Below are 12278 nucleotides of genomic sequence, written 5' to 3'. Positions count from 1 at the left end.
TCTCTGCTGCCTTTCCCCTAACCTTCTACAGAAGGCGTAGGCCTTGTGTACATGCACAAGTTGCATCCCTTCAACTTACATTGATTTTAAACCAATTTAGTTAAACTGGTGCAAACCCCTGTGTAGACACTCTTATGTTCATTTAACAGTGGTTTATTGGGTTTTAAACTGTTCCTAATTGATTTAAGCTAAACTAAAAGAAGACTGGACCTAAAGTAGGTGTGTCTACACGGGCTTCTGCACTAGTTTAACTAAATTGATTTTAAATCACACCTTAAATTAAACTGGTGTGATTTTCTCATGTAGAATCTCATCTTTTACATTTTTAGGAGCATAGGAATTATCAAACTGGATCAGCTCTGAGGTCCATCTAGTCTAGTGCCCTGTCTCTAACAGTGCCCAATATTATACACTTAAGAGGAAAGTGTAAGAACCCTGAAATAGGCAGATATAAAATAATCTGACCCCCATATTAGGTCTCATCCTGATCTCTAGTAGTCAGATATTGGCTTAAACCAGAGGTAGTCAATTATTTTTTGTCAAGGTCCAAATTTCTTGATCAAGGTCCAGACTCCAGAGAAAATAATAAGTAAATAAAAAGATGTCAGGGTCCGTTCAAAAGCGTAGGGCGGTTGAGATTTGGCCCACAGGCCACCCATTGACTACATGGATTAAACCCTGAAGTTAAATATCCCTTTCAAAATTATTGGCAATAATGATTATATGGGGATAACAAGAATATCGAGTTATATGTTCAATCCCTTTCTGAATCCTACTAATTCTCGACCTCAACAATTTCCTGTGGCAGAGAGTTTTGCACTATTATGCATTGTGTGAAAAAGTATTTTCTTTTATCAGTGTTAAATTTGCCACTTTTAAATTTCATGGATTGGCCCCTTGTTCTCATGAGACTGCTGCCAGAGTAATAATAATAATAATTAATAATTAATGGAGATACCTATCTCCTAGAACTGGAAGGGACCTTGAAAGGTCATCGAGTCCAGCCCCCTGCCTTCACTAGCAGGACCAAGTACTGATTTTGCCCCAGATCCCTAAGTGGCCCCCTCAAGGATTGAACTCACAACCCTGGGTTTAGCAGGCCAATGCTCAAACCACTGAGCTATCCCTCCCCCCCCCCCCCCAGAGTACCTCCCTCTGCCATTCCAGTAGGTCCATGTCTACCTTTGCCAGAGTAGCTATGTCTTCCAATTATGGTAGTTCATTCACCATCATCAGAATAACTTTGCCATCCTGCTTCTGCAATATGACTGGCCCTGGGAGAAAGTACATCCTGCAACTGCAAGGAGACTGCAATTCCCAGTAGCCTACTCAGTGGAACATGTGGCTTAAAATGGATGTAGTTTTCATGAAATTACATGTGTGAGAGCCTGTTCTGATGTTTGCATGGGGCTCTGTGTGAACGTGCCCAGCTCTGTCAAGCTCTGGTAGAGGTGATCTTTAATATCACTTTTTTTTGGCATGGATTTCTTTGTGCTAAACAAGTCTGAACTTTTATGTCAAGCACCACTCTAGAAAAATATATTCTCAGCCACAGTATGCTCCTATAATGGTGGACCCCATTGATCTGTAGATAAGAAAAGTACAGGTATTAGTGGCAAAGAGGTCAGTTGTGTTAAAGGCAAAATAATCAGGATTTAAACCTCTATTTACTATTGGTTGATTAATTATTACAGAATCACTGCTGTAGTAGTGAGAGAAAAAGTAAAATTGTTACACCCTACACGAAACTCCCAGAGTCTGAAAGGCTAATATTAGCATCATTTTCTTATCTCTTTATCTCCTTCTCACACTGTAGTCTCTGGGTTTGTAAGAAATATTTTTGCAGAGTGGCAAAAACCATTTTCTTTCTCTATTGGTCAAAACATCAGAACTTCTTGGATTGTTGCACTGTGTCCAGAGAAGCAGCAGGTTCTGAACCAATTTATTTAAATGAAAAAAAACCCATATATCTGCAACGTATTATCAAGTTCCAGCCTTCCAATGTTTTTGAAATACTGTAAAATATGAAGGAAAAATTCTGAACATGAAGCTTGGAAATTCTGGCGTTGAAATTTAACCTGTTTTAACATCAAAATGTAAATAATTCTTTTTTTGCACTTTTCATTGCACAATACATTCCCCTAAGAAGTCTTGCATATAATAGCGAGACCTGTGACTACAGAGAAATAGTATCTCCCATTAGGGGTGGGAGGAAAACAAGAATGTTTGCAACTATTAACTATCCATATATATTTTAGTGATTGGGTTTTGAAGAGCAGAAGAAATACAGTGAAAACAGTCTTCAGCATCCATTCAAAGGCTCTACTAAACTTACTTGCCTCATTGACTTTTAAAAGATAAACCAAACAGTACTGGAAAATTTGGGGAATACTTTAAACTGTTCATTTAAGAGAAGGAGGCATCTGTTGGAGGTGGTCCTTTGTGCAGGTTTCACTTTATAGTACTTTCTGTATGATACATATAGGTAGCATGTTTTACCTGAGTATATCTGTAACTTGCATTCACTAGTGCCTAAAAAATAAGTGAGATAAAGAAAGCATATATTAATCCTTGCATATACATTGTTTAGACTAAACCACTGTATTCTTAGGAGAGGGATGTGATTAAATGTCTTTGTCACAAGGAAAAAGATTATTGATTTCACAGTGAAACCCTGTAATCCTGTAACTGAGCATTCACAAAGAACATATTTTTTTTGTCCTTTATAAGATATGTACTTGATATTCATAGAGTGAAGAACAAATGAAAGAAGATCACCTGAGCAGGAATGGGACAGGAACAGAGGAGGTGGCGGGTAGTGTTTAACTGCAAAGTACATTGCAGGAGAAGAGCAACAAACTAAGAATGGGTAGATGTGATCGGACCTGAAAAATCAATTATTTCCTTTTATTTTTACAACAGGGTAAGGCTGTGAACAATTTAACAATGGTAAGAACGATTATACTGCTCCTTTCCACTTCTACAGCACCTTCTGGTTGAAGAGCTCAACACATTTGAAAAAACATAAAGGAAATTAGCCTCCCACTGCCTCGGCGAGGCAGGAAATGATGATCTTTTAGAGATGAGGAAATCAAGGCACACAGCTCCAACTTTTACCCTAACCTGCATCCCTCTGGGATACACAAACCAGGCCAGAATGTGACCCATGGGCAATAACTGACATCACTGGAGAGATGAATCGGGCCTTCCCTCACTTGCCCAAGGCCCCCCACGAAACCTAGGGCACAGTCAGAGACTAGAAGGCCAGAAAGGTCATTAGCTCAGGCCAGGGAATTTGTTCCAGCTCGCCCGGGGCAGAACCCCGGGCCGTGGCTTCATCTCACTACGGGGGCTGCGCAAAGCCCGATCCCGGCGGGTCTCCATGGTTCCCGCTGCTTCTCGCGCCTGACCACCCTGGGCCCCTTGTTTCACTGGCGTCAGCCGGCAGCCCGGCCCGGCGCGGGGCGCCTTCCCTGGGGACACCGGAGCCCCCAGGTTAGTGGCGGACGGGGGGGGGGGGGGGCAGGAGCGAGCTCCCCGCTCCGGCCCGCGGCCCCTCTCGGCGGCTGGCTCCGGCGTGCGCCGCGCTCCGCCCCGAGCGGGGGGCGAACCCGGAAGTGCATGTGGCCGATGGGGGCAGGCGGAGCGGCGGCCTGAGGGGTAAGAGCGACCGCTCCGGGGGCACCGGGCCGCCGCTTCCCGCCCGACCCGAGCGCGGCGCGGTTGGGCCCGGTGGGGCGGGGCCGCCAACTGTGGCAAGCGCTGGGCTGGGGGCGGGTTGGGATCAGGGAGCTGGCTGGGGGCGGGTTGGGGTTAAGGGGGGGCTGGGGGGCAGTGGGCTGGCTGGAGCTGGGGGCGGGCTGGGGGTGAAAGGGGGGCAGGGAGCTGGCTGGGGGCGGGTTGGGGTTAAGGGGGGCTGGGGGACAGGGAGCTGGCTGGGGGTGAAGGGGGGACTGGGGGGCAGTGGGCTGGCTGGGGGTGAAAGGGGGGCAGGGAGCTGGCTGGGGGTGGGTTGGGGTTAAGGGGGGGCTGGGGGGCAGTGGGCTGGCTGGAGCTGGGGGCGGGCTGGGGGTAAAAGGGGGGCAGGGAGCTGGCTGGGGGCGGGTTGGGGTTAAGGGGGGCTGGGGGACAGGGAGCTGGCTGGGGGTGAAGGGGGGACTGGGGGGCAGTGGGCTGGCTGGGGGTGAAAGGGGGTCAGGGAGCTGGCTGGGGTGAGGGCCAGGTGCTGTCAGCAGAAGGGTGGGTGGTTGGGGGATGCACCCATCAGGCGTTAATGGAGAAAAGGGACTAACTCTGGGAGGGTTAAGGACAGAAATTGCTGAGTCAAAGGTGTGCTTTGAGCTGTCTGGAGCAGGACACATTTCCCAGCCTGGTTAAGTGAACTGGCTGGGGAGCCTTCCTGTGGACAGGCCCCTGGCTGCAGACACCGTTTTCAACTCCATGTGGTGCAGGCATGCTTGGTTAGATCAGCAGCATTTGAGGACGTGGTGCTGAAATCAATCTCTGTCACAAGCAGCCCATAGCTACTAACACTTCCAGTGCTGCTAGCACTAGTTCATTCAAAACAGAGCTAGCAGTGGTGGGAAATAGGCCAACAATGTCCCTTGTTTAGACAAGATTTAAGGTAAAAATTCCAAGGAATATAGGGCTGGATCCTGCTCCCACTGACTCAGTGAGAATCCTGCCCATGACTTCAGGTGGAGTAATAATAGACCCATAAATGGCTGGAAAATGATCTCCTATGCTACTTAACTTTCAATGGTAGTTTGACTCTAGCAGATAATCTCCCTCCTCTGCCCTTTGGCCACTAGCTCAGTGTCTGCTCTGGTGATGATCTCTTGATATGCATTTGCCTTCAGAAACTGAAAGATGAGGGTAGGTGTCTAGTGGTGAAAGCAGAGGTAGTCCCTATATTCTGTGAGCTATCCTTATGAGTAACCTTTTATTCTTGTTTGCCCTAGTATCTTTTTTTTTTTTTTAATTGAATTGAATTTTAGTGCTTGTGAAATGTTCTGGTGTGATGGCACTGGATTGTGAAACCCACAATTACTCACAGGCCACGTAGAGCAAGCTGCTTACCAATCTCCCTGTCCAGGAGGGACCACCTATGGGACAAGAAGGGACTCAAGTCTCCATGACCCATTCTATCCCTGATGTCTCTGCTGAGCTTGCCTCTAGGGTGCCGTTTATGTTGTGACACTTGTCTAATAGCTCGTAACTGTGACGATTTAATTAATTTCATATATTACCAACGGTCAGGAGTCTGACTTCTATTCCCTGCTAACCCGAGCTGGATTTGAACAAGTGTCCTGTTGGATCAAAGTATTGTTGTGATCTTGTGACAATTCCAGTTAATGGGATCTATTTTTTCTAGGGCTGCCAAGTGATTAAAAAAAATTAATCGCGATTAATCGCTCTGTTAAACAATAATAGAATACCATTTATTTTAATTTTTTTAAATTTTGTTCTACATTTTCAAATATATTGATTTCAATTACAACACAGAATACAAAGTGTACAGTGCTCACTTCATATTTATTTTTGATTACAAGTATTTGCACTGTAAAAAAACAAATAGTATTTTTCAGTTCACCTAATACAAGTACTGCAGTGCAATCTCTTTATCACGAAAGTTGAACTTATAAATGTAGAATTATACACAAAAAAACTGCATTCAAAAATAAAACAATGTAAAACTTTAGAGCCTGCAAGTCTACTCAGTCCTACTTCTTGTTCAGCCAATTGCTCAGACAAACACGTTTGTTTACATTTGCAGGAGATAGTGCTGCCTGCTTCTTGTTTACTGTGTCACCTGAAAGTGAGAACAGGCGTTCTCATGGCACTGTTGTAGCCAGCGTCACAAGATATTTATATGCCAGATGTGCTACAGATTCGTATGTCTCTTCATGCTTCAACCACCATTCCAGAGGACATGCGTCCATGCTGATGACGGGTTCTGCTCAATAAGAATCCAAAGCAGTTCAGACTGATGCATGTTCATTTTCATTATCTGAGTCACATGCCACCAGCAGAAGGTTGATTTTTCTTTTTTGGTGCTTTGGGTTCTGTAGTTTCTGCATCAGAGTGTTGCTCTTTTAAGACTTCTGAACGCATGCTCCACACCTTGTCCCTCTCAGATTTTGGAAGGCACTTCAGATTCTTAAACCTTGGGCTGAGTGCTGTAGCTATCTTTAGAAATCTCACATTGGTACCTTCTTTGTGTTTTGTCAAATCTGCAGTGAAAGTGTTCTTAAAATGAACAACATGTGCTGGGTCATCATCTGAGGCTGCTAAACATGAAATATATGGTAGAATGTGGATAAAACAGAGCAGGGGATATACAATTCTCCCTCAAGGAGTTCAGTCACAAATTTAATTAACGCATTATTTATTAACGAGTGTCATCAGCATGGAACCATGTCCTCTGGAATGGTGGCTGAAGCATGAAGTGGCATACAAATGTTTAGCATATCTGGCATGTAAATACCTTGCAATGCCGGCTACAAAAGTGCCATGTAAATGCCTCTTCTCACTTTCTGGTGACATTGTAAATAAGAAGAGGGCGGCATTATCTCCTGTAAATGTAAACACACTTGTTTGTCTTAGTGATTGGACTTGTAGCCTCTGAAGTTTTACATTTTTTTTTTGAGTGCAGTTATCTAACAACAACAAATGTAGCTTTTTAAGTTGCACTTTCACGATAAAGACAAATTGCACCACAGTAGTTGTATGAGGTGAATTGAAAAATACTATTTCTTTTGTTTATCATTTTTACACTGCAAATATTTGTAATATTTGATTTCAATTACAACACAGAATATAACATATACCTCTACCCCGATATAACGCTGTCCTCGGGAGCCAAAATATCTTACCGCGTTATAGGTGAAACCGTGTTATATTGAACTTGCTTTCATCCGCCGGAGTGTGCAGCCCCGCCCCTCCGGAGCGTTGCTTTACCGTGTTATATCCGAATTTGTGTTATATCGGGTCGCATTATATTGGGGTAGAGGTGTATATGAAAATGTAGAGAAACATCAAAAATATTTAGTTTCAATTGATATTCTATTGTTTAACAGTGCAATTAAAACTGCAATTAGTCACGATTAATTTTTTAATTGGAATTAATTTTTGAGTTAATCGCGTGAGATAACTGTGATTAATCGACAGTCCTCCTTTTTTTCCTATCCAATAATGTCCAACATTAAGTGCCTTTAGTGGAATACTCATCAGTCATGTGGACAGAAGTAATTTTAGCCTCTGGTACCGTTTACAGTTATCTAACTTTTCTTAGAGCAACTTGTATGGACTGTCCCTGTTTCTTGAAACTCTGTCATCATTGAGACCTCTTGTCTAAAACAGTTCATCAAATGAATGCTCCTGGCAACTCCAGTGCCCTAGATGAACTCCTTGTGCTGTTGGAGGAGGGAATTATTTTGACTTGTGCCATGACTGCCACTTACTAAATGTAGTTTTCTTGTAGTACCCATCTCCATAGTATCTAAACCATATCTAAAAACATGACTTACTATTAAAAACAACCCCATCAGCTGGGAGTCTATATGCACTAGCAACAACCTGGAACACTTTAGGTATATACTAAAAAAACACATTGAAAGTTGAAGTCATAATCTTTGAGACCCTATTTTTGCCACTCCTTGTGGTCGACTGGCTTTCCCCATTCCTCTTCAGGATTGCACTTTTTAGCAGCTTTCTCAATGGCGTGCTCCAGAATAGGTATTGATTTCTCCCCAATCATCTCTCAAAAGAGGTCAGAAGGCTCTTTCCTGAATGGACACAAAACAATGACCTTGCTTCACAACAATCTGAAATTCAAACAGTCTCATTAAGAATTCGGAGATAAATCAAACTAAAACCAAGGAGACAGCACATGTACAGTACATCTAGCCCTGTACAAAGCAAGAATTAAGCTCACTAGGTACAATTTGTGCTGCTACAGTGAAATATGTAAGAACTTCTATTTCTAGGCTGTGCGTCCTTCCTCTCCTTATTGCAAGGGCAGCCTGTGGGTAAGGCAGCTTCTCCCCCTCTCAAGGGCTGCCTTCTTCCTCTTGTCCTTTAAGATCCACGAAGATACTTAGGTGTTTAAGTATCAGGTATAGGCACCTAAATCCCTGTTTTGGCTCCAGCGTGACCCACAAAATTCCTGCCAAACCCTGTAGGCGCCTAAACTCACTCAGCGCTGAAATTGTCAAGGACAAAGTTCCCTAGGCACCAAGTTTCTGCTTCTGGGTATCCACTCTGCTGCCTCCCTCTAGGCAGCCAGACTCCTGTCTTCTGCCTAAACCCCACAGTGATTCACAAACCAGGGGAAGATAGGTGACCAAATGCTTAAATCACATGAAGGGCCTGATCCAGTTGGTGTACTCGGAGGCCTCCTACTGAACCAGATCCTCTTCAGTGGAGGTGGTGCTGCTGCTACCCACCTTATTACTTTGAGCCTAGTGGTTAGAGCACTCACTGGGGATGTGGGAGACTGAGGTTCAATTCCCTCCTCTCTACCGGAGAGGGAGAAAGAACTTGAACAGCGTCTCCCACCTCTCAGAAGAATGCTTGATCCACTGGTCTATGGGATATTCTGATGTGGGCGTTCTCCTGTTGAAGCTATTCCACTGTGGTTAAATAATGAAAGCATGACTAGGCCAGGGGAAATGGATCTTGCGTCTCCCACCTCCGAGATGGATGCCCTAACCACCAAACTGCAAGTTCATTTTCACTCTGTCTGAATGACTGTTTAAGTCAAATAAGCATCAGAATATCCCATAGCTCAGTGGTTAGACCACTCAGAGGTGGGAGCCAGATATATAAAAACCTTATTTTGTGTAGTGTCAGAAAGGGCAACATAACACCACTTAGGTCTTGCTTAGCACTTTTCATCAAAGTACCTTACAAAGGTGAGTAAGTATCATTATTCCCCCCCTCCCCCATGGATGAAGCAACTTACCCTGCAGCAAAACTAGGAGTAGAACCCAGGTCAACTGAGGTTCAGTGTAGTGCTCTAGCCTCTGGCCCACACTATCTTCCTGCAGCAGTATTTTATAGTTGGTATTGGTGCAGGCTAGGACCCTGATGGAAGAGCCAGGCTTGTTTGTCCATTGGTATATTTGGATGATTATCCAAAAGCGATATAGTTTTTCTATACTACCTAAAAGAAATAGTATTAGACCTGATTTACAGAGGTACTGAGAACTCAACTTCCAGTAAAATAGGCCAATTAGGCCTATTCTAAACTTAAAAGTTTTGCTTGTATAGTTATATCAGTATACCCTTCTAGTGAAAATGCAGCTTATACCATCAAAAAAGTTCTTTTGATAGTATGGCTTATAGCAGGGGTGGCCAACCTGAGGCTGAGAAGGAGCCAGAATTTACCAATGTACTTTGCCAAAGAGCCACAGTAATATGTCAGCAGCCCTCACCCCCAGCGCCTCCCATCTGCCGGCAGCTCTCACCAATCAGCGCCTACTCCCCCCACCCACCGCAATTAGCTGTTTCACGTGTGCAGGAGGCTGGGGGCAGGGGAGGGAGTGAGGGCATGCAAGGCTTGGGGGAAGGGGTGGAATGGGGGCAGAGCTTGGGGCAGAGCAGGGGGTTGAGCAGTGAACACCCCCCCACCACATTGGAAAGTTAGCATCTATAGCTACAGCCCCCGGAATCAGTGCCTAGGTAAGGAGCCGCATATTAACCTCTGAAGAGTCACATGCAGCTCCGGAGCCACAGGTTGGCCACCCCTGGCTTATAGCAATTCAGTGAACAAAATAAGGTGTACTTGCAAAAGCACTTTTATGCCGGTATAGAAATGTCATGGAACACCTCTAATTGACATTGCTATGCTGTCAGAAGATTCTAGTGTAGACATGGCCTTACTTTTCTAAGGTTTTATTGACCATATTGTTGCAATTTGTGGAAAAACGGCTCATGGATATGCACTGGACTGTTCTAGATTAGATGGCCAGCTGCACTCCACACCTTAGTCTTGTGGAAATTTACATTTTGTGCCAAGGTGAGATGTAGCAAAACGACAGAAAATAGTAGTTTATCTCAAAGAACATTGGACCAATATAGCTGTGAACAGCATCAACAGTGTTTACTTTTTGCGGTAGTTGTGGTTTACGCAATAAATACCTTGGCTCTTCTAACAAGAATGGGATTCACCCTTACCCGTATAATGTACCAAAACTATATACATTTTTAATTTCAGAGATGAATTCCAATACAGGCAGCTTTGCCTGACAAAGCTTTGGTCAGTTCTGATCTGGCGCAGTTCCTCAATAGCAGCAATGCAGTGCTCCAGCCTCTGTTCTAGCTGCTGCTCCATGAGAATACTGATCTTTTTACCTGCAAGATCAGGCCCTCATGCTAACGTCTTCTCTAAGAGAGCACGCAAGACCTGTTTCTTGTTGGTACTTGTTGGATTCACTAGGCCGTTTCTTGCACTGAAGTCCACATCATCTTCAAAATACACACACACTGACTGGAGGCAAAGAGGCATTCCAAGAATAATGGCTGTATGGAAGTGCTCTGCTCTCTTTCGGGTGTTTTGAATATTGTTTAAACTGTACAGTCTCTTTAGCCCCTCTGTGTGTATATCTTTCTCTTGGTTTGAGCTGTATCTCTGATAAGATAATAGCTGAGAAAAAAAAAATGTTTTCCAATTGCAGCAAGACCTATGGACCTGTATATGTGATCAGGTGCTGGCATTTGTTGTAAGGCAGTGTTTCCCAAACTTGGGACGCCGCTTGTGTAGGAAAAGCCCCCTGGCGGGCCGGGCCGGTTTGTTTACCTGCCACGTCCGCAGGTCCGGCCGATTGTGGCTCCCACTGGCTGCGGTTCACTGCTCCAGGCCAATGGGAGCTGCTGGAAGCGGCAGCCAGTACGTCCCTTGGTATTGATGCATGATTTCTTCACATTTGCTACATTTATGGACGTCTTAAAATATCATTCCTCAGAGTCCAATCCAACCTTTCCTGTTTGTATTAACCTCATTCTGAGATCCAAGGTTAATTTTTTATTAACAGTGGCCCCAGTCTTGAGCCCACTGTATTAATGATTTCTACACCAATCTCTTCACTCCAGGCAGTGTTTTGTTGTTAAAGGGTGCTTTTGCATTGTTTCAAGCCTAATCTTCCCAACTGGCTAAGATTGTGTGGTTTATCTGGTAAATTTGGTTGGATTAAGATCTAGAGCTTGACTAACAGCATTTCTTTCTTGTCATAGATAGGTTCTATCAATATTACATTTCCTAATTTAGGAATATTCTATAAAAATCCATCTGTATATAAATGTCCAGTCTCCGGAATACTCTCATGAATTCAATTAGGATAACATATTTTGTGCTGTTAATATTGATTTCTGGATTCATCCACATGGATGATTTTATATATTCATACAAGCTAAATTGCAAGCATTTAGACAATATGAGATTGATTTTCCCTGTGTGAATAGATTGTATTACAGTGTATTGAGCTGAGAGCTATCTCTAATGGTACAGGTTTTAGACATTTCTTCTCAGTCCTTAACCAGTCACACATTTCACTGGTATTATTTCTTAGCCAATATAAGGTTTGTGTGTTAGTACAAGCATTGTGATATAAGTCATTAGGCAAACGATATCTTTTCCTCACTTCTTGCTTCAGGATGTTTAGATAGTTGTAAAGAGATAATTAGCATTTCCAGTTTTATTTTTAAGATAAATTATAGATTAAAAAAAGTTTTAGGCTGATTTAGCGGTTGGTTTAACCAGCAGTAAATTAACCTATTATTTCCCCTCTGTGAGAAGAGAAGATCCAGTTAGATAAGGAAAGAACTGAAGACAAACTAGTCTGTACAAACATGTCAGAACCCCGGCCTTGATGGCATCTCGGTGGAATTCCACAAAGGTTACAAGAACAGTTAACAACCAGTTATTATACATTTATGAATCAGCAGTGAAGGATAATTTATTAGCACAGAGTGTAAGAACTCATCTTATCTCACTGATTCCGATGTTTGAAAAGGATGCTGAATGATGGATGAACAATCACCGGACTTCCCTAATAAAGATTGCAAAATCCTAGCTGAGGTGCTTGCTAACATATTTCAGTCAAATCTGGTAAAACTTGTCCATTGGAAACAAGGCCATTTAAGAACAGGCTATCCAGCAATTGTGTCAGATTGCTCTTAGATTGATTAATTTATACATGGCCATAATATATAGAGCAAATTATTATTTAGTAATTTATCTAACCTAGTACAAGTAATGACTGCATTTTTCTTTTAAC

This window comes from Emys orbicularis, chromosome 9 (assembly GCF_028017835.1).
Source record: "Emys orbicularis isolate rEmyOrb1 chromosome 9, rEmyOrb1.hap1, whole genome shotgun sequence".
Classification (NCBI taxonomy): domain Eukaryota; kingdom Metazoa; phylum Chordata; order Testudines; family Emydidae; genus Emys; species Emys orbicularis.
The sequence above is the reverse complement of the archived record's forward strand: the minus strand, read 5'-3'. Positions refer to the sequence as shown.